Genomic DNA, 26,178 nt, shown 5'->3' with positions numbered 1-26,178 from the left:
TACTTTAATGAAGAAGCATACCAATAAAAGCAAACAAATCCAATTGCCATACATAGCAGTGGTCGAGGTTATGAAAAAGTTAATAATACCATAATGGAACAAGAAGTACTCCTTACAAAAATATGCCCTGAAAACTTAGAATTACCCCTCCATTCAACTGAATCAGAATGTCTAGTGTACAAATGGCCATGCAAGTCAATGTGTAACATTCCAAAAAAAACGTTTAAGTCTAAACACCAATTCCTCAATCAATATGTGAAAAGCAAAGACAATATCAAAATTAACTACTGCAAAATATGGATACTTGTCCAGTACGCAAGTACACAGGACTACAAGGACATTCATTGGCCTGCATTACAGGACCTACTTGCAAAACCACCTTGCATGATATCAAAAGGATATCAACACATCATTCAAATATAAGAAATCTAGTTTATAAACTGTACTATGCTAAAAGTCCTGCTTTAGCACCAGCCAATTTAAATAACATTCTTCTAAATGGTACAGCAAAATACCTACTTGAAGAAATCGACTATATCCAGAAAAAATATTTTGGAAGTGAAAGCCACTTACAGAATGAAATAGCTGTAAACCAAATTAGTAACAATTCTACACATGGCAACCTTTTACTACACACATACAAAAAAGAAATACTAAAATGTAAAAGTACATCAGCTGAAGTACCAAACCATGTGTGTGTATGCTGCCGCAGAACTTTTTATAAAAGTAACACAAAAACTGCAGACCTATCATACAAAATAGAAGACAACGAAGATTCTAAATGGTTTGAATTAGCTCTCTACCCTATAGCAGAAAACAAATACGAAATAACTGACCCCTTAATACTTTGCAGTTAATGCACTACAAAACTTGACAACAATCAAACGCCTTCACGTGCTATCACAAATAATTTGGAATTATGTCCACTACCAAAACCCCTTCAACAACTTAATGTATATGAGAGCATCATAATTCAAACAGTGCACCCATTTCAAGCACTAATATGCCTTCAACCAAAAACTTCAAAATTACCTCCCTCTGAATTAGTGAAAGGTATTCCTGGAAAAGTAGTGTATTTACCATTAGATCTAAAAGAAAATGTGCACACTCTAGGAGTGCAACGTCCAATGCAGCAATCTTTAACTATCTTAGTAAATGGAGTACCTATAAAAGACAAAAAAAATTTGGCAACAGCTGGTAGATTTACAAAAAGTTAGAGAAGCCTTGCAAATATCTTAAAGAGAATAATTAATATTACAAAGAAATTAATATTGAAGAAAACTTGAAGGATACAACTGAAATAATTCAAGAGACACAAGAAGCTGGTCAATTTGAGCTTCTAGATCCTGATACAATATCAAATACTTTAGACCATTATACAATTCATCCATTGCACTCTAATGACACCATAGAATATGCACTTGAAACGTACCAAATGCATCAAACAAAAGGAGCACCAATCAACATATGGGAAAAAAGTATAGAAGCACGTGTTTTTCCTCTACTCTTTCCAACTGGCAAAGGAGGAAGGTACGATGATAGACCTATTCAAATATCAGCATCAGAATACCGCTCATTACGGATGTATTCTGAAGATCCCAGATTTAGACAAAATGTGGAATACATATTCCACCTACTCTTTGAAAGTGAACTAGCAACTTTATGTTACGGAGTTGCACACATATTAAAATCAGGATCGCACTTTCAAAATATGACAGCTACACAATTATTACAAAACGTTCAACAAAAAGATGAGATTTTACAATCAAATATTACAAATCTATTAGCAAATATGCGTGGTACTAAAGAGTACTGGTTTCGACGTCATGGAGATGTACGTTGTATGATCAGAAACCTTGGCCCACCCACTTGGTTTGTTACATTAAGTTGTGCAGAATATGCATGGGAAGATTTACATGATTTCCTACACATATCAAACAAAAACAAAACAAACATAGATATACTAACACCTGGAGAACTTTGTTCTCTGGATCATGTTAATGTTTCAAGATATTTTCACCATCACTTCATTGCTATGCTGCATTTTATTTGTAATACAACTGTTCCTCCCCTTGGAGAAGTGCAACACTTCTTTTGGAGAAAAGAATACCAAGCCAGAGGAGCACCACATATCCACATGCTTTTATGGATTAAAGATGCTCCTAAATTTGGTCAAGACAGTGATGCCACTGTTTTACAGTTTATTGAAAAATATGTCACTTGTGAAATTCCATCAGAATCCACATATAGTGATCTTCATGCACAAATTTTACAATTTCAAAGACACAAATGAGGCAAATATCGTTGTCGCAAATACAAAAACAAAGGGAAATACTACACCAAATGCCGATTTGGTTTCCCTAGACCAGTTACAAATACAGGTCAAGTGAACAACCTCATGTCTTCAGTTAGACATAGTGTTAAAGGTAAGTCACCTAAAAATACATATTACATAAAAAGAAAAGAGGACGAAAAATATATCAATGATTACAATGCAATCATTGCCCACTTATGGAATGCAAACATAGATGTGCAGTACATTGCAGACAATTCTACTGCAGTTGCACAATATGTCACAGCATACATAACTAAAGTAGAAAAGACAGAGCTGCAAGACCTCTGGAATGACCTGTCATCAGATAAAACAGTGTCTCAGAAATTATACAGCTTGGGCATAAAAATGCTCTCCCATAGAGAATGTGGATCTTATGAAGCAGCTGATCGTTTAACTGGTACTGCATTGTATGGTAAATCTGAAAATATAGTATGGCTAAGTCTTGGTCCAGCTAAATCTAGAAAAAACGCTCTAAAATCATACGAAGATATAGAAACAATAGCCAAACATGATCCCAACAGCCAAGACATTTTATAAAACAATTTATTGGACACATACTACTCAAACAGGAGTACCACTTTGGAAACCATGTGTCTATACATAACCCAAAACTACACATGCAAAAATAATATAAAACCTGGTGAAAAAAAGGTAAATAGGTGACAAACTGTGTGGGCAGCTTAGTAAAACTCACCAAACCAAAATTAATTAATCATATCAAATTGCCATTAAAGACTCCTCAACATAAAGAAGTATATTACATGTCCCTGCTACAACTCTTTAAAGCATGGAGAAAAGCAGAAGACATACTAGATAACTATGACTCATATGAAGACGCTTTCAAAGCAAATGAAAGCACTATAACTGATGTAAACTTTACACAGTACAAAACAATGTTGCACAATGAACAGCAATACAAAGAAGAACTCCAGGCCCAACTAGATAAGGACATTCCTGAAAGTAGTCAACCTTCTGTAACAGGAAGCCAAGAACCACTGGGAGAACCACTAATAACAAATGAGGCAGAATTAGCTATGATAGAAGTTGAAAACACCATGTGTCAGTATGAAGATAAAGAAGACTTTGCACATGGTGTACAACATGAAAACAAAGAATGCACCTGCCAAAATTACAACCCTATACTACTGTACGTCAGTGGTGAATCTGGTTCTGGCAAAACATTCCTAATCAAAATCATCAGTAAGTTCCATCAACAATTGACAAACAACAAACTGTCAGCTGTTGTCACTGCCCCCACAGGTTTAGCTGCCTACAACATAGGTGGTGTCACTTTACACCGATTACTAATCCTGCCAGTAGAACACCAAAACAAATTACACTAATACAAACATTCTACAGAAGCTGCAATGGAACTACGCAGAGTATTGAAACAAATGAAAATGTTACCAATAGATAAAGTGAGCATGGTGTCCAACCTAATGTTGGCTTTGATTCACCTCCGATTACAAGAAGTACTCAAAACAAACTATGAAGAGCTCTTTGAAAGAAAACACATGATTGTTTTTGGAGATCTTCTTCAATTGACACCAGTAAAAGGTGGGCCTATTTTTAAAACATTAGGACAGAAACTCTGCCCTAAAACTGTTGGCAGCATTGGAAATGTCAACCTTTGGCAACATTTCCAATACAGAGAATTAACAGAAAACATGCGGCAATCTGCAGATCTCACTTATGCCAACATCTTAAAAAGTATCAGAGTCGGTATACTTTCTAAAGAAGCAGAAGCAATATTGAAAACCCGGCACATTCATGCATTTTATGGTGATAATGCATGGGCTACAGATGTTATGGAACAATTAGCCCACAAAAATGTCACTTGTATGGCCGTAATGGAATTTCAAATTCAATGAAATAATGTTAAGTAAAGAAATGCAACCAATAATGGAAATTAGAGCTACAGACAAACTAGATGTACATGGTATGACACTACCCATGTGTGACCAAGCCACAACAAGACTAAATAGTTTACAAAAATCAATCTCAAACACAGCAGGCTTGGAAAAGATATTAAAATGATCCTTAAATTGCAGAGTAATGCTTAAACGTAACCTTGACGTGGACCAAGGACTAGGTAATGGATCACTGGGTACAGTTGTTGGCTTTCAAACATACCCACGTGACAGCAAAATTCAGTTTGTCAATATTCTCTTTGACAAACTTTCAGAAGTGGAAAGGATAGGACGCTCAACAGCTCCATTCCTTCTCTTCAAAGACATGTATGTACGCAGAGAACAATCTTCTCTAACTCTTGCATACGCAGTCACCATTCATAAATCACAAGGTCTTATCCTAGACAAAGCAATGATAGACTTTGGTAACATAGTCTTTAAAGAAGGCATGAGCTAAGTAGCACTATCACGCTTACATACACTTGACGGTCTATTTCTAATCAACTTTGATGCAAGTAAAGTAAACGCTGATATTCCTTGCATTTTAGATTACAATAGACTTTGCTCACAATACACCCCCATCTAAACACATATTCTGTACCACAAAAAGTAAAACGTTGTAAAAGAAAACTAAATCAAACAGAAATGCAACAGGATGTCACTGCAAATCCTCCAAAGAGAGTAAAAGAAACTAAAACTTCATCAAGTACCACAAACATAAAAGAACCCATTAGGGAAAGTAAACCAGATACTTCATCAAAGAAGGAAGACACACTAAAAAAAATCAATCAGATACAGAACTACCTGGTCCATTTAAACTCTCAAATATAGTTGGAGTAAGTTGCTACGCAAATGTAGCAATGAATATTCTATTGCCACCAATTGTTGACAACATTCACTTACACAGTACAGACCAATTGTGTTTGCAAATGTTAGTACTTCACAGAAATGCAACAAACAATCCTGATAACACGTATAGTGTTTATGGAATAACACAACAATTGGACTACTGTGCTGGAATGGTTAAATTCACTATAAACTCACAGGAAAATCCACAAGAATGTCTAATGTACTTACTACAAGTACTAGAAAATAAAAACATACCTAAAAATGAAATCATACATTTGGAAACATACATGCACTCTTTGCAACAATGTGACACAAGAACAAATCCCCAATGAACGCTTCATATATATATATCAATACCTAATTGTGAATCCATTCCATTTCAGCATCTTGTACATGGCAGATTGTGTACTACCTGCAATTCAGATAATCGCTCCACGTTACTAATACAGACACATAGTAAATACGTAATACTAATGCTTCTACGTTACAATGCAGATGGTACCAAAAACTGCAAGCTGACTGGATTCACACATGGTCAAGTATCACTTGGTAAGAAAACCTTCACAACAATAGGAATAATCTACCACGCAGGAGCCACAACCAATTCAGGGCACTACACTGCATATATAATAAAGAAATGTGGATGGTTTGAATGTAATGATAGTACCATTACTCTAAAGCAGAGATTACCATCAACTCTTTCAAACGCTTATTTAATGTTCTTAAAACCAAAATTTAATAACTAAACTGTACTTAAACCTTAAGTAAACTTGTAGTAAAAAAATATAAACTGTTAGAATATTCCAAAACCTATCTAACTGCCCAAAGATTCTACAACAACTAATACCACTAAATTAGATCAAAAAATAGACAGTTAGAATACGCCAATTGGTATCTAACTGTCCCAAAATTTTACAATATCCAAACAGATAAATCAATACCACTAAAATATATAAAAAATAGACATTTAGAATACGCCTACTGGTGTCTAACTACCCCAAAATTTTACAATATCCAAACAAATAAATGATATGTTACTGCTCCAAAAAACTGCAACAAGCCAATATATACAGCATTAGCCAGAAACAAGTGAACACTGAAAACAAACAAATAAACTGTAGCATAACAGAAAAAGTGTTTTTTTTAATCCAACATGGATTTTTTATTCTCCCACAGACCCAATGATTTTAGCAACAAACACAGAAACTGAGCAAATTGCACAGTGCTCTGGTTTGCAATGTACTAAATATGAGGGTCAAAAATCACAGAAATCAAAAAGAAATACATGTACTCCAGTTACTAAACCAAACAGTAAGTATATTATAATAAGTACAACCATCGCAGCATATCACACCAATAGTGGCTTATAACTTTGTTCCTTAAATTTGTTTTTGATACCAAAGTTATAAGCCACTTGGCCATGCACCCAAGACTCTATGCCCTGGCCACAACCACCGCAGCATATCACACCCATAGAGTCAAACATTTAAACTATGGCCTATGGGAACTTTTAATGTCCGTAGACATAATGAGTGTTCTTAGAACACTTTCAACTTGCCAGCGAACAATACGGACATTGTCCTCAGGACACCCCATTTTGTTTATTTACGAACATTTCAGGACACTGCTAGTGTTCTTAGAACACATTCAACTTGCCACCGAACAATACGGACCCCGTCCTCAGGACACCCCCATTTTGTTTATTTATGAACATTTCAGGACACCACAAGTGTTCTTAGAACACATTCAACTTGCCTGCGAACAATACGGACAGCGTCCTCGGAACACCCCCATTTTGTTTATTTACGAACATTTCAGGACACCGCGAGTGTTCTTAGAACACATTCAACTTTCCACTGAACAATACGGACAGCGTCCTCGGGACACCCCCCTTTTGTTTATTTACGAACATTTGAGGACACCACGAGTGTTCTTAGAACACATTCAATTTGCCAGCGAACAATACGGACAGCGTCCTTGGGACACCCCCATTTTGTTTATTTACGAACATTTCAGGACACCACGAGTGTTCTTAGAACACATTCAACTTGCCAAAGAACAATACAGACAGCGTCCTCAGAACACCCCCATTTTGTTAATTTACGAATATTTAACAGACACCACGAGTGTTCTTAGAACACTTTCAACTTGGCAGCGAACAATACAGACAGCTTCCTCAGAACACCCCCATTTTGTTAATTTATGAACATTTCACAGACACCACGATTGTTCTTAGAACACATTCAACTTGCCAGCGAACAATACGGACAGCGTCCTCAGAACACCCCCATTTTGTTAATTTACGAACATTTAACGTACACCACGAGTGTTCTTAGAACACTTTCAACTTGCCATCGAACAATACAGACAGCATCCTCAGAACACCCTCATTTTGTTAATTTACGAACATTTCAGGACACCGCCAGTGTTCTTAGAACACATTCAACTTGCAAAAGAACAATACAGACAGCGTCCTCAGGACACCCCCATTTTGTTAATTTACGAACATTTAGCGGACACCACAAGTGTTCTTAGAACACTTTCAATTTGTCAGCGAACAATACCGACAGCGTCGTCAGAACAACCGATTTTCTTAATTTACGAACATTTCAGGACACCGCAAGTGCTCTTAGAACACATTCAACTTGCTAGCGAACAATATGGACAGCGTTCTCAGGACACCACCATTTTGTTAATTTACGAACATTTAGCGGACACCACAAGTATTCTTAGAACACTTTCAACTTGCCAGCGAACAATACGAACAGCGTCCTCAGAACACCCCCATTTTGTTTATTTATGAACATTTCAGGACAACACAAGTGTTCTTAGAACACATTCAACTTGCCAGAGAACAATAAAGACACCGTCCTCAGGACACCCTCATTTTGTTTATTTACGAACATTTCAGGACACCACAAGTGTTGTTAGAACACATTCAACTTGCCAGAGAAGAATACAGACAGCGTCCTCAGGACACCTCCATTTTGTTTATTTACGAACATTTCACGACACCACAAGTGTTATTAGAACACATTCAACTTGCCAGAGAACAATACGGACAGCGTCATCAGAACACCCCCATTTTGTTAATTTACGAACATTTCAGGACAACACAAGTGTTCTTAGAACACATTCAACTTGCCAGAGAACAATAAAGACACTGTCCTCAGGACACCCCCATTTTGTTTATTTACGAAGATTTCAGGACACCACAAGTGTTGTTAGAACACATTCAACTTGCCAGAGAACAATACAGACAGCGTCCTCAGGACACCTCCATTTTGTTTATTTACGAACATTTCACGACACCACAAGTGTTATTAGAACACATTCAACTTGCCAGAGAACAATACGGACAGCGTCATCAGAACACCCCCATTTTGTTAATTTATGAACATTTCAGGACACCGCGAGTGTTCTTAGAACACATTCAACTTGCCAGCGAACAATATGGACAGCGTCCTCAGGACACCCCCATTTTGTTAATTTACGAACATTTCAGGACACCACGAGTGTTCTTAGAACACATTCAACTTCCTAGTGAACAATACGGACAGTGTCCTCAGGACACCCCCATTTTGTTAATTTACGAACATTTCAGGACAACACAAGTGCTCTTAGAACACATTCAACTTGCCAGAGAACAATACAGACACCGTCCTCAGGACACCCCCATTTTGTTTATTTAGGAACATTTCAGGACACCACAAGTGTTCTTAGAACACATTCAACTTGCCAGAGAACAATACGGACAGCGTCCTCAGGACACACCCATTTTGTTTATTTACAAACATTTCACGACACCACAAGTGTTATTAGAACACATTCAACTTGCCAGCGAACAATACGGACAGCGTCCTCAGGACACCCCCATTTTGTTAATTTACGAACATTTCAGGACACCGCGAGTGTTCTTAGAACACTTTCAACTTGCCAGAGAACAATACCGACAGCGTCCTCAGGACACCCCCATTTTGTTTATTTACGAACATTTCAGGACACCACGAGTGTTCTTAGAACACATTCAACTTGTAATCGAACAATACAGACAGCATCCTCAGGACACTCCATTTAACATTTCAGGACACCATGAGTGTTCTTAGAACACTTTCAACTTGCCAGAGAACAATATAGACACAATCCTCAGGACACCGCCATTTTGTTTATTTACGAACATTTCAGGACTCCGCGAGTGTTCTTACAACACATTCAACTTGCCAGCGAACAATACGGTCAGCATCCTCAGAACACCCCCATTTTGTTAATTTACGAACATTTCAGGACACCGCCAGTGTTCTTAGAACACATTCAACTTCCTAGCGAACAATACGGACAGTGTCCTCAGGACACCCCCATTTTGTTAATTTACGAACATTTCAGGACAACACAAGTGCTCTTAGAACACATTCAACTTGCCAGAGAACAAAACAGACACCGTCCTCAGGACACCCCCATTTTGTTTATTTACGAACATTTCAGGACACCACAAGTGTTCTTAGAACACATTCAACTTGCCAGAAAACAATACGGACAGCGTCCTCAGGACACACCCATTTTGTTTATTTACGAACATTTCACGACACCACAAGTGTTATTAGAACACATTCAATTTGCCAGCGAACAATACGAACAGCGTCCTCAGGACACCCCCAATTTGTTAATTTACGAACATTTCAGGACACCGCGAGTGTTCTTAGAACACTTTCAACTTGCCAGAGAACAATACCGACAGCGTCCTCAGGACACCCCCATTTTGTTTATTTACGAACATTTCAGGACACCACGAGTGTTCTTAGAACACATTCAACTTGTCATCGAACAATACAGACAGCATCCTCAGGACACTCCATTTAACATTTCAGGACACCATGAGTGTTCTTAGAACACTTTCAACTTGCCAGAGAACAATATAGACACAATCCTCAGGACACCCCCATTTTGTTTATTTACGAACATTTCAGGACTCCGCGAGTGTTCTTACAACACATTCAACTTGCCAGCGAACAATACGGTCAGCATCCTCAGAACACCCCCATTTTGTTAATTTACGAACATTTCAGGACACCGCCAGTGTTCTTAGAACACATTCAACTTGCAAAAGAACAATACGGACAGCGTCCTCAGGACACCCCCATTTTGTTAATTTACGAACATTTAGCGGACACCACGAGTGTTCTTAGAACACTTTCAATTTGTCAGCGAACAATACCGACAGCGTCGTCAGAACAACCGATTTTCTTAATTTACGAACATTTCAGGACACGGCAAGTGCTCTTAGAACACATTCAACTTGCTAGCGAACAATATGGACAGCGTTCTCAGGACACCACCATTTTGTTAATTTACGAACATTTAGCGGACACCACAAGTATTCTTAGAACACTTTCAACTTGCCAGCGAACAATACGAACAGCGTCCTCAGAACACCCCCATTTTGTTTATTTATGAACATTTCAGGACAACACAAGTGTTCTTAGAACACATTCAACTTGCCAGAGAACAATAAAGACACCGTCCTCAGGACACCCTCATTTTGTTTATTTACGAACATTTCAGGACACCGCAAGTGTTGTTAGAACACATTCAACTTGCCAGAGAACAATACAGACAGCGTCCTCAGGACACCTCCATTTTGTTTATTTACGAACATTTCACGACACCACAAGTGTTATTAGAACACATTCAACTTGCCAGAGAACAATACGGACAGCGTCATCAGAACACCCCCATTTTGTTAATTTACAAACATTTCAGGACAACACAAGTGTTCTTAGAACACATTCAACTTGCCAGAGAACAATAAAGACACCGTCCTCAGGACACCCCCATTTTGTTTATTTACGAAGATTTCAGGACACCACAAGTGTTGTTAGAACACATTCAACTTGCCAGAGAACAATACAGACAGCGTCCTCAGGACACCTCCATTTTGTTTATTTACGAACATTTCACGACACCACAAGTGTTATTAGAACACATTCAACTTGCCAGAGAACAATACGGACAGCGTCATCAAAACACCCCCATTTTGTTAATTTACGAACATTTCAGGACACCGCGAGTGTTCTTAGAACACATTCAACTTCCCAGCGAACAATACGGACAGTGTCCTCAGGACACCCCCATTTTGTTAATTTACGAACATTTCAGGACAACACAAGTGCTCTTAGAACACATTCAACTTGCCAGAGAACAATACAGACACCGTCCTCAGGACACCCCCATTTTGTTTATTTACGTACATTTCAGGACACCACAAGTGTTCTTAGAACACATTCAACTTGCCAGAGAACAATACGGACAGCGCCTTCAGGACACACCCATTTTGTTTATTTACGAACATTTCACGACACCACAAGTGTTATTAGAACACATTCAACTTGCCAGCGAACAATACTGACAGCGTCCTCAGGACACCCCCATTTTGTTAATTTACGAACATTTCAGGACACCGCGAGTGTTCTTAGAACACTTTCAACTTGCCAGAGAACAATACCGACAGCGTCCTCAGGACACCCCCATTTTGTTTATTTACGAACATTTCAGGACAACGCGAGTGTTCTTAGAACACATTCAACTTGTCATCGAACAATACAGACAGCATCCTCAGGACACCCCATTTAACATTTCAGGACACCATGAGTGTTCTTAGAACACTTTCAACTTGCCAGAGAACAATATAGACACAATCCTCAGGACACCCCCATTTTGTTTATTTACGAACATTTCAGGACTCCGCGAGTGTTCTAACAACACATTCAACTTGCCAGTGAACAATACGGTCAGCGTCCTCAGGACACCCCCAGTTTGTTTATTTATGAACATTTCAGGACACCACAAGTGTTCTTAGAACACATTCAACTTGCCAGAGAACAATACGGACACCGTCCTCAGGACACCCCCATTTTCTTTATTTACGAACATTTCAGGATACTGCGAGTGTTCTTAGAACACATTCAACTTGCCAGCGAACAATACGGACAGCGTCCTCCGGACACCCCCATTTTGTTAATTTATGAACATTTCAGGACACCGCGAGTGTTCTTAGAACACTTTCAACTTGCCAGCGAACAATACGGACAGCGTCCTCAGGACACCCCTATTTTGTTAATTTACGAACATTTCAGGACACCGCAAGTGTTCTTAGAACACTTTCAACTGGCCAGAGAACAATACGGACAGCGTTCTCAGGACACCCCCATTTTCTTTATTTACGAACATTTCAGGACACCACGAGTGTTCTTAGAACACATTCAACTTGCCAGCGAACAAAACAGACATATATTGCGTCCTCAGAACACCCCCCATTTAGTTTATTTAGACCATTTCAGAACAGCCGTAATGCCCGCAGACAAATCGAAGAGGGTCCACCACATAAAAATAAAACACGTTACCTATCTCATACTCTCCCACCCTCCCCAAACACTCTTACACACCAACACACTCTACTAAATACAAATTTTAAACCAAGTTTCACTATGCTGTCCGCGGACGTCCGCAAATCCAAGATGGTGGGCGCTACTGAAAATCTGATGTGCTTCACGCTCCACGCCCTCCAATCAGCGAACACGCCGCATGTCCACGGACATTTTGCAAGCCGATTGGCCAATCAGGACATTGTCCGCGGAGCGAACAGGGAAGTGTGTCCGCGGACCGAACACAGATATCACTAATTTTTTATGATCTACTTTTTGGTCATTTTAAAAAAAAATACTGGATGGATTTTCACCAAATCTGCAAAAGCACACTTTTTGGACCAAGCCACTACTCCTGGTCTAAATTTGGTGAAAATCCGTCCAGCGATTTGGGCTTTAGGCGCAAGCAAAGTTTTTTCCCCATTCAGTCTATGGGTAAAAAAGAAGTTTTGGGACCCCCCCTATAACTTTGCCCCCCTGGACGAATCCTCACCAAACTTTGCAAAATAATCCAGAGTGGGCCGTATACTTTATTTGCAAAGTTTGGTGAGGATTCGTCCCGGGGGAGCGAAGTTATAAGCCACCCAAAAAGTGTTCTTCCTATGGAAACAGCAATTTATGGAAAAACGTTGTTACAGGAACATTATGGTTACAGGTAAAACCGAAAAACCTAAGAAATTCACCAGTTATGGCAATATAAGAAACCATGAGTCTCATCACGACAGTGCACTGCTAAGAATAACACCCATAACATTAAAGATGACATCACAAATGTCATTGATGACATCACTGATGACATGTCTGGCTCCCCCTTTTTTTGTTTACTGACATATGTAGGGCAGGTAGTTTTCTTCACTGACAGTCAGGAAGTAAACATTCAAACGGTACTATGTTGTAGAACTTACCCTTCTCATATGTTCCTACACTACTTTCCTAAAAGTTCAGTCACAGCATATGATACATATACATAAGGGAAGAAGCAGGCCTGAAACAAAGCATTCATTTGAGGGCATGAAGATAACCAGTTAGGTAATGAACACTTTCTGGTAATACTGCAGCTTTTTTGCGTACTTTACTTTTCCTGTATATGGGCTTATTTGTGTGCATTGTGGTCTCTTTATGTTTTGTGTGTAGAAGTAGAAATATCTAGTAAGTGCGGCGTTATTAGTTTTCACAGTACGCACAACTCTGACATTGAAGCATTGATCATTTTACTATCCAGCATGGCAAAAATGTCATTATTGCACCTCTATGGTGCATGCCGCAGGCAATGACTACGTTTCGGCATGACTTGTTTCATATACTGGAAAGAACTTTGTACTGAAATGGTGTTTATAGCAATGCATTGTGTAATGAATTATGTATTTAATGAGAGTTTACCCAATTACCTATGATAGTGTCCTGCCAACATTATATTGACACTCCCTTGTGGAGGCTCTTCATGAAATGTAAATGTACATGTGATGTCATCAGTGATGTCATCAATGACATTGTGTTGTCATCTTTGATGCTTTGGGTGTTTCTCTTAGCAGTGCACAGTGGTGGCACGAGCTATGGTTGCTTAGCTTACCATAACTGGTAATTTCTGAGGTTTTCGGTTTTACCTGTAACCACAAACTTTCCTGTAACAATGTTTTTCCATTGAATTTTATAGGTTTTTACTAGTGCAACTTAACCATAACGTCCCTTTGACAATGTTTTTGGTCAGTCAATTTCATTGGTTTTTAGCAGGATACCCTTAGTTTGTAAAGAAGAACTATGCAACATAGTGCAACTGCTGGCACCATGTTAATGCGGACAGCAGTCGCGGACTGTGCGTCTGTTTGCAGAGATTGTGTGACATCCAACCGTCTGAGGAAGGCAGATACTCTCTTACATAGAGGTAACAATCATCAAACACAAATAACACCATGTGCAAAAATTGGCAAGGAATATAGAGTAGATTTGCAAATTCTGCAATTATGAAGCAAACAGGACAAAGGCATAGGGAGTACACCATAACAGAATGCATTAACAACAGAAGGGACCTCTGCCATCACCAATCTTACCGCACTGCTACTGTAAAGGGGAAGAAAGAACAAACTGCCAGAGTAACTAGTGGAAAATGCAAAGACCTGTGTCAGTACAATGTGGTAAGGACCCTAAACTTTGTAAAATAATTGCACTGGTGCTGCAGTATGCAATAGTACAGAAGCATAACATGTCTTGGTGTAATGCAGCAATGGCAAGCACCTTACAGTGGCAGAAAGAACATTGCCCTCATGACACAAGTACTTTCTACTGTAAACCCATTGGTACGCACAGTGCCGTGAATCGTGAAAAAATGTAAAATATATTGCTGCATGTACATCAAACACATTTTCTTTTAGGTAAGACAACATATAGGAAAGGAAAGCACGGCAGTACAAGCGACAACCCTTGCACAACAGCATACGGGCGCAGGAAGGAAAAGAAACTCTGTACATAGGTAAATGGACAGCGTGGAAGTCAAAGTGGAGAAATTGGTGAACAATTGTGCGACTTTAAAGGATGCGTAAAAGGATGTCTTTTGGAGAAAATAATACAACACTGACACACCTTCCCCATGTCGGAGCCCCCCATTCCCTCAAAAACTGTTTCCTGGGAGATGTTACGGTAATACATCAATCTCTTCATCCCCTCACAACCAAATTGTGCAAATCCCCATTTCCCCACAATAAGTACTTTAGGTACCCTTTCCTTTTCAAATGGCGTGTATGCATGTCTACAAGGAAACGATTATAATGAGAATGTTGCTGACTGTTTAAGTGGTTATTTTATTTGTACCTAAAATTGGGTTCTGACTCAGTGGCACACAGTCCTCGTTGCAATGACCACAATTCAGAAAAAGGTAGGTGTCCTAAGTACACTGCAGCTGTCCGACCTATCCACAATGACAATGGCGGTATCCGTACACCGCCAGCATGCTCCACACGTCCACATAAACACCAATCAATGCATTTACGCCTGGACGTTTATGCGTAGTGCAAATACATGCATGTGTTGTTCCTCTGTGTCCTGCGGACATCGCCACTGTGCTGCATATGCAAAGGAACATTAATTAGTTTGGGGCATCCACCCACATTTTACAGGTAGCTATGCAGATAAACATCCATCCTTCTGTACCTTATAAATACCCAGCATCTCCCTAAATTGTTGACACATGTGTGGCGCAGTTTTAGTCAGTAGACAAAAGGCAACAGTAGGCATAGGACACCCATGCACGTGCACACAACATATTGCACCCAAAATGCATGCAGCTGACAGCCGTCCCAAAGGAGAACAGTGGCAACATCACTATGCGACCGCACCCACTCTGGGCTTGAACCCTTATTTCATGGACAGGAGCCAGACCCTCGAACAGCGGGAAAGTGCAGGGTTGAGCATACTACAGAGTGCTTTTCGGAAAGTACACGTTTACAGGCACACCACAATGTGCCGTTGCACATGTATGTATGGTTTGGAACAATGTAGGCCTGCTTTATGGGTGAAAGTTGTCCACAGCAACCCTACAAAAGGGCACACCCCAGAGGTGCTGAGCAATCAGTTTCCAGCTTTGCTGAACAAAGTAGCAGGCCACATAGGTTTGCCCTGTAAGTAATGCTGCTCCAAATCTGATGTGCTACAGTGCATCTACAACTGATAGCAACCACGTTAGTCTGGCTGAGTACGCACAGCAATGGACAAAATCATGAATGGACCTTGCTGTGCCACACGCAACCGCAGCTGTGATATTCCCCATTGTCCCAATCGCATGGGTAGCTAGCGGCAAATGGGAGTAAGCGCACCTGCGTTTCCCAAAGAACGGCGAGGGCCGTGTCCCAATGAAGCAGAAACATTCCTTCTTCGCTTTCAGTTTCTTATTTGCAGCACGCCATCATTGCATACTGTTAAAAAGTCCCACAAGCTTCCACCAATGGCATTGAAGAGCTCTCCATGTAACAGTATCAGTTTTGTACAACACTCCTTTGCATACACACCCGAGCCAGAAACGTTATTGCACAATCTCTGTGGCACCACAGTCCCATTTCCATCTTCACCATCCTGAAAATCCCTGGATGTGACTTTCGTGCTGTGTGCAAGTGTGGGGACACAACGTGCAACCAGGGTAGGGGTTTGTTATAAGGGCCGGCTTGTAAAAGAGCTTTTTTAATATTTTTGTTTTGTAGATGCTTCTAGAGGAACACCATTTATCATTTTTGATTTGATTTTGTGTTTTCTTGTGTGGATATTGTTACAGTAAACTCCTCACTGCATCCTGTAGACCGGCAAACAAAACAGCATTACCAATGGGCGACAAAGAAATACCATCTGATTGGAAAAATTCTACATTTCCACAACTAATGAGGTCATTGTTGCATGAGAACATCCCAGCAGCGGACACAAAAGTATTCATGCTTCTCTTGATGAGACACCTTCCTGCGCCTGGTTCGGAACAACATCCATGAGCAGTGGCCCACACTCTTCGTGGTGTTATCGATGAGAATAGCACCTTGGCAGTGGGAAAAAGCCTCTTCACTAGTTTAGCAACCTCTTTAGTCAGCGGAACAAGCCTAAACAAGACATGTAACCCTTATGCATACCGCCGTAATGGATGACGATAACATTGCCTCTACTGAAAGTTGCCATGTCTTTGCAAAGTGCATCCCTGTCGGCGAAACTGCGCTCATACACACCGTTCCACAATGTGACCACTCCTTCAAACCTGAAATTCCCATAAAAACTTCTTTCCAGGGCATACTTGTGCAGATCGAGTATAAAGGCATCACCTATAGGCAACACAATGGGTTTCGCCATGTCAGCCAGCCTCACTACGCAGAGTATAATATACAGCAGTTTCAATGCCCTTTCCTGTGAACCACACCCAAGTACCTGATTGGATAATCCTGAAAGTCCCATGTGGATTGGACCGCAATGTAACAAGTGCAGATTGTTTCACGTGCAGTGCCCAAAGTACCACGAGGGCCGCACCCCAGTAAAGCAGGAGACGTCCTTCTTCCCTTTCCACTACCTTTTGTCAAGCACCACCTCATTGGGTATGGGTAAATGGGCACACACAATTCCACCAATGCCATCCAAGACGTTACCATCTAACACTGTCTGTGCTGCACAACACTTCATAGGTACAGTTAGAAAGCCTGACAATGTACTGTCACTTGCCTCCACCTCCACTACAAATTTCAGTAATAGATTGCAAAATGTGTGCATCTACATTAATCCACTTCCGCACCCACTACCACAAATGTAAGGTACCAAAACTTTTTCTGCACTATGCGTATTACTGTGTTATAAGTGCCTCTGCGCACAGTATCTGCCACTGAGTGGCCATTACGTTCTTTAAACGGATACTGTTTTTATCCCAAGCTCTACCGTGAAGTGGCAGGTTAGTTATATGTGCTTGCAACTTTCTCATTCCCCATATCATACAGTGTAATATCGACACAGGAATTCCCTGCTTTCCTTCAGACAATGCTACAAAATGTTTTCCCCACTAACCCACCTCCAACAAAAATCGTAAAAAATTGCCATCAATAGCAGCATTCAATGCCCAGGCATCTACTCCATAGTGTAAGAATTGCATCCAATCCCCACAACCATTAAAGCAGCACTTTAGCACACACAGAACACCGTACTGCAGTGTACGTGGCAAGTTTCATGTGTTCTCCATTGTTCTCCCCTTTTGCCATTGCTCTACCATCACTGACCGCTGGGCCTCAACACACAATGCACACCCTAGTACAATCTATGTTTTACTTCTCATGTCATATGTAATGCAGGCCCCATCTGCAAATGTGCCTGACAACTTTCGCCCTGGCCACATCTTTACATATATCGCTCAATTACATTGTGTTGCCTGTGCAGAGCGGTTTGTGATTGAATGTGTACATTGTCCATATTGCAACTTTCTAATGCTGATGACTTCCTTTCATGGCGCAATGTGGTAAAACACTTCCTCAAGCAAGGGTCTCATAAGGGTCTACACATAGGAAACACACATGGTGACATGAGGCTCCCTATTGTACAGCAGGGGCAATGATGTACACCACATGGTAATATATACATAGCAGCTCACTTATGCTGTTCCACCAAGTGCACAATGTCCTCTGCAACCATTGTGTGCTACTCACAACTCCAAATGCATGCACAGTAACAACTGCATTACTGCATTGTATTGTGGAGGCTGTGATGAAGGGGTCTGCTGTGGTAAAATGCTTCCTCAATCAACGGTCTTATAAGGGCCTACTCATAGCAAATGCACATGGTGATATGTAGCTCCCTATCCTGAAACAGGGGCAACGATGTACACCATATGATAATGTACGCATAGCAGCTCACTTCTGCTGTTCCTCCAAGTGCACAATGTCCTTCGCAGCCATTGTGTGCTGCTCACCAACTCCAAATGCATGCACAGAAACAACTGCATTGCTGCATTATGTTGTGGAGGCCGTGATGAAGGCCTAGCCTGCTGGGTGCATGGCTTTTGACCATGCACCCAACAGTCTAGGCATAGGCCACACTCAACACAACATAACAGAGCCAAACAGGCGACTAGGTATGCATGTGCCAGAAATCACAAAGGCAACATACGCACCAGCACTTCCAGTGTACGTTGCACGTTTCTTGTGGTCTCCATTGTACTCCCCTTCTGCCATTACTCTACCATCACTGGCCGCTGGGGCCTCACCACACACAGCACACCCTAGTACAACCCATGTTTTACTTCTCATGTCATGTAAACTGGAGGCCCCATCTGCAAGTGTGCCTGCCAACTTTCACAGTGGCCACATCTTTGCATACAAGACTCAATGACGTTGCGTTGCCTGTGCTGAAAGGTATATGAGTGGCTGTGTACATTGTCCGTATTGCAACTTTCTGATGCTGATCACTTCCTTTCATGGCACAATGTGGTAAAACACTTTCTCAAGCTAGGGTCTTATAAGGGCCAAACCATAGCAAATGCACATGGTGACATGTGGCTCCCCATTGTGCAACAGGGAAAATTATGTGCACCATATAGTAATGAACGCATAGCAACTCACTTCTGCTGTTCCGCCAAGTGCACAAAGTCCTCCGCAACCATTGTGTGCTTCTCGCCAACTCCAAATGCATGCATATTAACAACTGCATCACTGCATTGTATTGTGGAGGCTATGGTTAAGGCCTAGGATGTTAGATGCATGGCCTATGGCCTTTGGCCATGCACCCAACAGTTTAGGCCTTGTCCACACTCACCACATCATAACAGAGCATGCAGGCAACCAGGTATGCATGTGCCATGAATCACAAAGGCAAAACACACACTGGTACTTACACCCAACCACCACACCATAAAGCAGGGACACAAAAACACCTGTTCCACTTACTGTAAAGCAGAAACTGCTTGCTGTGTTTGCCACTGAATCCCTCTTCCAATCACAAAGCATTATAAGCATGCCAACCAAACAAGACAATCTTCACTACATTGAGCCTGCTGCCACCACTCTAGTACGTGCATAGAACCAATGGTGCGTACTGTACTGCAACACTTACTAATCTGTGCAATGGACGATGCTGATCACTTCCTTTCATGGTGCAATGTGGTAAAACACTTCCTCAAGCAAGGCTATTATAAGAGCCAAACCATATCAAACACACAGGGTGACATTTGGCTCCCTATTCTGCAACAGGGGAAGTTATGTGCACCATATGGTAATGAACGCATAGGAGCTCACCTCTGCTGTTCCACCAAGTGCAAAAAGTCCTCTGCAACCATTGTGTGCTACTCACCAACTCCAAATGCATGCATATTAACAACTGCATCACTGCATTGTATTGTGGAGGCTATGATGAAGGCCTAGGCTGTTGGGTGCATGGCCTACGGCCTTCGGCCATGCACCCAACAGCCTAGGCTTAGACCACACTGACCACAACATAACAGAGAATTCAGGCGACCAGGTACGCATGTGCAATGAATCACAAAGGCAACATACGCACCAGCACTTCCACCCAACCGCCACACCATAAAGCAGGGACACAAAAACACATGTTCCTCTTACCGTAATGCAGAAACATCTTGCTGTGTTTGGCACAGCTACCCACTTGCAAAGCATTATAAGCATGCCAACCAAACAAGACAATCTTCACAACATTGAGCCTGCTCCCACCACTCTAGTACGTGCATAGAACCAATGGTGTGTACTGCACTGCAACACTTACTAATCTGAGCAATGGACTCTACACAAGAACATAGAGCAAACATTTGCACTGGGACCTCTTCCATATGTACAATATTCCGTTAATACACCCATTGGACACACTGCACGACTGGTCACTGCACCATCTCCACCCATACGCCGACAACTGTAGGTTGTTCTACCAATCACCAAACACATGCTACCACCATTGTGTGCACTGCAGCCAAATCGTACACAATAAGCAACAATGTGGCACCTACTTTCAACCAGTGGACATACCTTTTCAACCAATGCACATAAATATCTGTGCTAGTGCTGCAGCCATGCATCCAAGGGGCTACGGACTTACCTCACACAGCACACTCTATGTTTAAACCTCATGTGTCGTGGAATGCACTCCCTTTCTGCAATTATGCCTGCCACCACTCATGACAGAAAGACATCGCAGCTGTAGCTCGATTGACAAAACGCAGGCTGCCTACAATGACCAAACAAGATAGTTGCCTGTTGAGATATCTGCGCATTGGTAGAGCATGCATGGACAGTGCTGCCAGACCTCTGTCTTCTTTTGTATAATGATATATATCACGTGAAGCTCTTCTCACTCTTGCACCCTTTCCATCCTTTCTTCTCATCACCAGATGCCATACACTATGTTTTTCAGATCCTTTTGCCGCTGCATTGTCCTCCGATACTATATACTGCTGTCATGGAACACTTTTCACACATCCCGTCACCGCACACTGTAGTTCAATCAAAGTTTTGACCACGCTGTGAACACGGAACTGGGACGCTCAAGCTTTGACACAAACACTGCAACACTATCCTCCGATACACCATGGCGGCATTTCCCAAAACCTTTGATGCAGAGCACGCTTCCCTCCAGCCAACCGCCGGCTGCGTCCACTGGTCGCCGACAGCAGGCCATACCGCAGGCTAATGAGTGTTCTGCCCACGGAGCCAACACGGAAATTGGTCTGCCAAGCAGACACAGATATCACTAGCTTTTTGGGACATACATTTCAGTATTTTGCAAAAACATTACTGGTCAGATTACCACCAAACACACAAAAGCACACTTTCTGACCCAAGCCCCCGCTCCTGGCCAAAATTGGTGAAAATCCATCCAGCCGTTCGGGCTGTAGCCGTGCGCAAACTTTTTCCCCATTCAGTGTATGGAAAAAAAATAATTTGGGACCCTCCTATAACTTTGCCCCCCCTGCACAAAACCTCACGCAACTTGGAGAAAAAAATCAGAGCCGGCCATATACTTTTTTTGCAAAGTTTGGTGAGGATACCTCAAGGTGGAGCGAAGTTATAAAAAGTGGTCTTCCTATGGGACTATCATCTTAATGGTTAAGTTGGACTAGTAAAAACCTATGAAATTCAAAGAAAAAACTTTGTTAAACGGACGGTATGGTTCCAAGTAAAACCGAAAATCCCCTGAAATTTACCAGTTATGGTAAGCTAAGCAACCATAAATCGCGCCACCACCGTGCACTGCTAAGACTAACACCCAGGACATCAAAGATGACATCACAAATTAAATACATTTTGATGAAAAGTCTCTACAAGGAGTTGTGTTTATATTGTTGATAACAAGATGTCAGAAGTGATCGGGAGACCTATCATATCATGAACAGTGAATTTCGAAGGTTTTTATTAGTGCAACTTAACCATAACGTCCCTTTAACAAAGTTTTTTCAATGAATTTCTTAGGCTTTTATTAGTGCAATTTAACCATAACGTCCCTTTAACAGAGTTTTTTCATTGAATTTCATAGGTTTTTACCAGTGCATGTTATTTTCCTACAACTTGCTAATATCATACTTACCCAATGTAGCAATATTTGTGTCAAATTTCCAAAGTTTCCACTTCTAACTGCCATTTCACACCATCTGGAATACTTTTTAACACTTCTATACACTTCTTGCAACTATTTTAATTAGTTTTGCATCTGTAGACGTCTACGAACATCTGACTTCATAGCGGACCTTCCGGACAGTGCCACATGGCCATACGCTGGCGCGTGGCATGATGACATGTCTGAGAACCCGTCCACACTTCACGATAAGATCTCTGCTTGGCGGACAGTTCGGAAATGTCCCTTACACAGCTCCAACACCTATTCCTACTCATTATCCATTAACAATCTCGTACACAGTACATACTTTTAGTAAAACTGCTATTTATCTTAAAATGGCATCAGCTAATGCCATCCCTCCTCCCCAAGAGCTCTTCCCTCATTTGCCTCCCCAACTTTCATTCTCAGCTCTCCTGCCAAAAAAAATACATCCAAAAACAACAAACGACATATTACTTTAGGAACCACCTTTCACAGTTAAAAAATAGAATTAAAAAAATAAAATGTATAGACATCTACTTTATATTTCTCAGTAAAGTACATAGACTATATAAGAGTTTCCAACATTTCCATTTACATTTTGTGCTATGCTAATGGGAATATTGTGGCATTCATCCTCTGTTCCAGGGACTGGAACGGTGGATACCGGACCAGCAGCCCAAGTTATCAGCCCAAGCTAAGCGAGGGTGGATAACGATGTCTCTGGATCATTATCCCCCCATTCCAGCCCCTGGCCATTAGCATCCTAGGTTTCCAAAGCGGGAACCAGGGGTGCTAAAAAATAAGATTTTTCTTCCAACACCGGGACACCGCTGGTGTAGGAAGGAAAATCCTTTGCCAGGATGGCCATCATGTAAAGGGAAGGTGAGGGTTCCATACAGGGCCCCTCTTCACTTTCCATAGCAGCCTACAGAAGGCAAAAAGAGAACCCTTTGACCATATTACCAAGAGCACATTTTTCTTCCCTTTCAAATCTATCCTAATTTCGAATATCTTTACCACAAAGCCAGACCCAGGTGGACATGGCGACTTTAATCCTGTGTTTTGTCCCTTGTGGTCATGGCCAGTAGCCAGATTGTCTGGATCATGACCTTATTTCATGACCCGGAAAATCTGGCACTGCCCATGGCCACAGGCTACCGCTCAGTCACTAAAGGTATACCGCTATTTTTTGTAGCTACATTATGACACTTGTCAAATAATAAAACACTGGCACATTTGCAAAACCATGCTTGTAGGTCCTTGCCAATGCTCCTTAGGCAAGTTTGCTGGAAATACACGCATGTTTTATTTTTTCAAAAGCGTGAAATGCATGCACATACAATCGTCATATAACCTAGCCCCATCTTGACAAAATCCATTCAGACTTTACGAAAACATCTAAATCTAGATCTATAATCTTTTTACAAACCTTTGTGTAGATTCGTCAAATGGAACCTCATTTATAAGCCTTTACATTATTTTGGGACCCCCCTCTAATTTTGCCCCCTCTTCACAAAATCCTACCAAACTTCGGAAAAACATTCATATCTAAATGTATTATCAGTTTCTCAAATTAAGTGAGGATTTGTCAAATGGCACCTCATTTATAAGCCTTTACATTATTTTGGGACTCCTCCACTAATTTTGACCCTCGTGACAGAATCCCACCAAACTTTGCATACCCTCCCAGAATCAGCCCAGGAATATACATGCAAATTTCATGGAGTTCCATTAAGTGGCGCCAAAGTTATAAGCCATCCAAGAACTGCATTTCACCAACCCTGTAATGTGCTAAGGTGTTCGCAAACTTTCACAGGACTGTTCGCTGACTTTTGTGGCAAGAAACACCAGGTTTTTTTTGCTTCTTGCAGCCATAGCCCTTCCCATCCTCATCACCCCTCACCTCCCTAGAGATTATTTGATAAGTTTGACAAGTGGAATGCTGCGTTTTTTCATATGTTTTTACCGCGATGTCCGCGGACATCGACCGCTGTCCGCGAAACCAAGATGGCGGGCGTTTCAAAAAATCTGACGCACTTCATGCTCCTCACCATCCAATCAGCGAACACATTGCATGTCCGCAGACATGACGCAAGCCGATTAGCCAATCATAACACTGTCCGCGGAGCGAACAGGGAAGTGTGTCCGCGGACCGGACAAAGATATCACTAATTTTTTGTGACCTACTTTGTGTTCATTGTTTACAAAACTACTGGACAGATTTTCACCAAATTTGCAAAAGCACACTTTCAGGAACAGACCCCTGCCGCAAATTTGGTGAAAATCCGTCCAGTGGTTTGGGCTGTAGACGTGAGAAAAGTTTTTTCCCCTTTCAGTCTATGGGAAAAAAATAAATTTTGGGACCCCCCCTTTAACTTTGCACCCCCTGAACCAAACATCACCAAACTTTGCAAAAAATTCAGAGTGGGTCAAGTGCAAGGTGTGGTGAAGATTCGCCCAGGGAGAGCGAAGTTATAAGCCGCCCAATAAGTGCTCTTCCTATGGGATTAGCAACTTAACCATAACTACACGGCCACTACAGTGGCCATGTAATATATATGCCAATTATATACTATCTCAAGTTATACAAGTATCTCTATATGACAGATGTAATACAAGTGTTAACAATGGTATGATTGAACATTATGTGGAAAAAAGCTTAAAAGAATAACAGTTTCAATTAGAAGGGGTATCTAGAGTGTACTATATTCTTACCTCAACTACACTAACCATTTAGGTTCTACAGACCTGGTTTTGCATCAGCAAATTCTAAATAGAATTACCCACAATGTCAATAGTGTGTGTGCCTATAAAGGCATTTCACTACAATGAAGCTGTGTTTCAATTCTGTACAAAAATTATTAAATATTAAATGATAACACATTTGCAGAAAGAGTTGTGCCACCTTAACCAGGAAACCGAGACATATAACCTAAGTATGTCTTCAGTTTTACAAAAAAATGCATGAAGACATGGCAACATTGTAAATTTTATTTTAGTATAAATCCTTTTACAGTCTAGTCATACCAATATTTCAAATAATTGCTACACAATACAAACATTTGTGTGTGTGTGTGTGTAAATATATTGATACTAACCACAAGCTACACTAAGCATCTAATGAATGTAATTTCCATACTTCTTGTGAAATCTGTGTACGTCCTTTGTTCGCCCACATCCAAACATAAGACGTTAATAATGGAATTTGAAAATCTACACATGATATTTGAAATTTAAACACAACATGTTGATTGTAATTGAAAACTTCTATTTGAGCAGATAGTTGTGTGCAGTGTGGAATACTTTAAAAAAATTATATCAAACTCCATTTTAAAATGTTATAATTATCTTTACATTGCCATTAGAATACTTGCTTTCAAATATATGGGTGGGTCCTTTGTTTGGCCACCTGCACATTTAAGAAGCTATGTACAATATTCTATAGATTACTATAAACAGAGAATTGTCCACAGTGTAAGAACACAACAAATTTCACGACTTGTCTTAAAATGTCCGCACTGCAAATAGAAGATCTTTAAACATTGAACAAACTAACACTTATACTAGGCTGTTTTGATTTTTTAATTGAATTGGAATACTTCCTAAAAACGTGCGTGTCTTTATTTTG

Source organism: Ambystoma mexicanum, chromosome 2q (assembly GCF_040938575.1).
Source record: "Ambystoma mexicanum isolate Mex_15411 chromosome 2q, UKY_AmexF1_1, whole genome shotgun sequence".
Classification (NCBI taxonomy): Eukaryota; Metazoa; Chordata; class Amphibia; order Caudata; family Ambystomatidae; genus Ambystoma; species Ambystoma mexicanum.
This window is presented reverse-complemented; position numbering follows the sequence as displayed.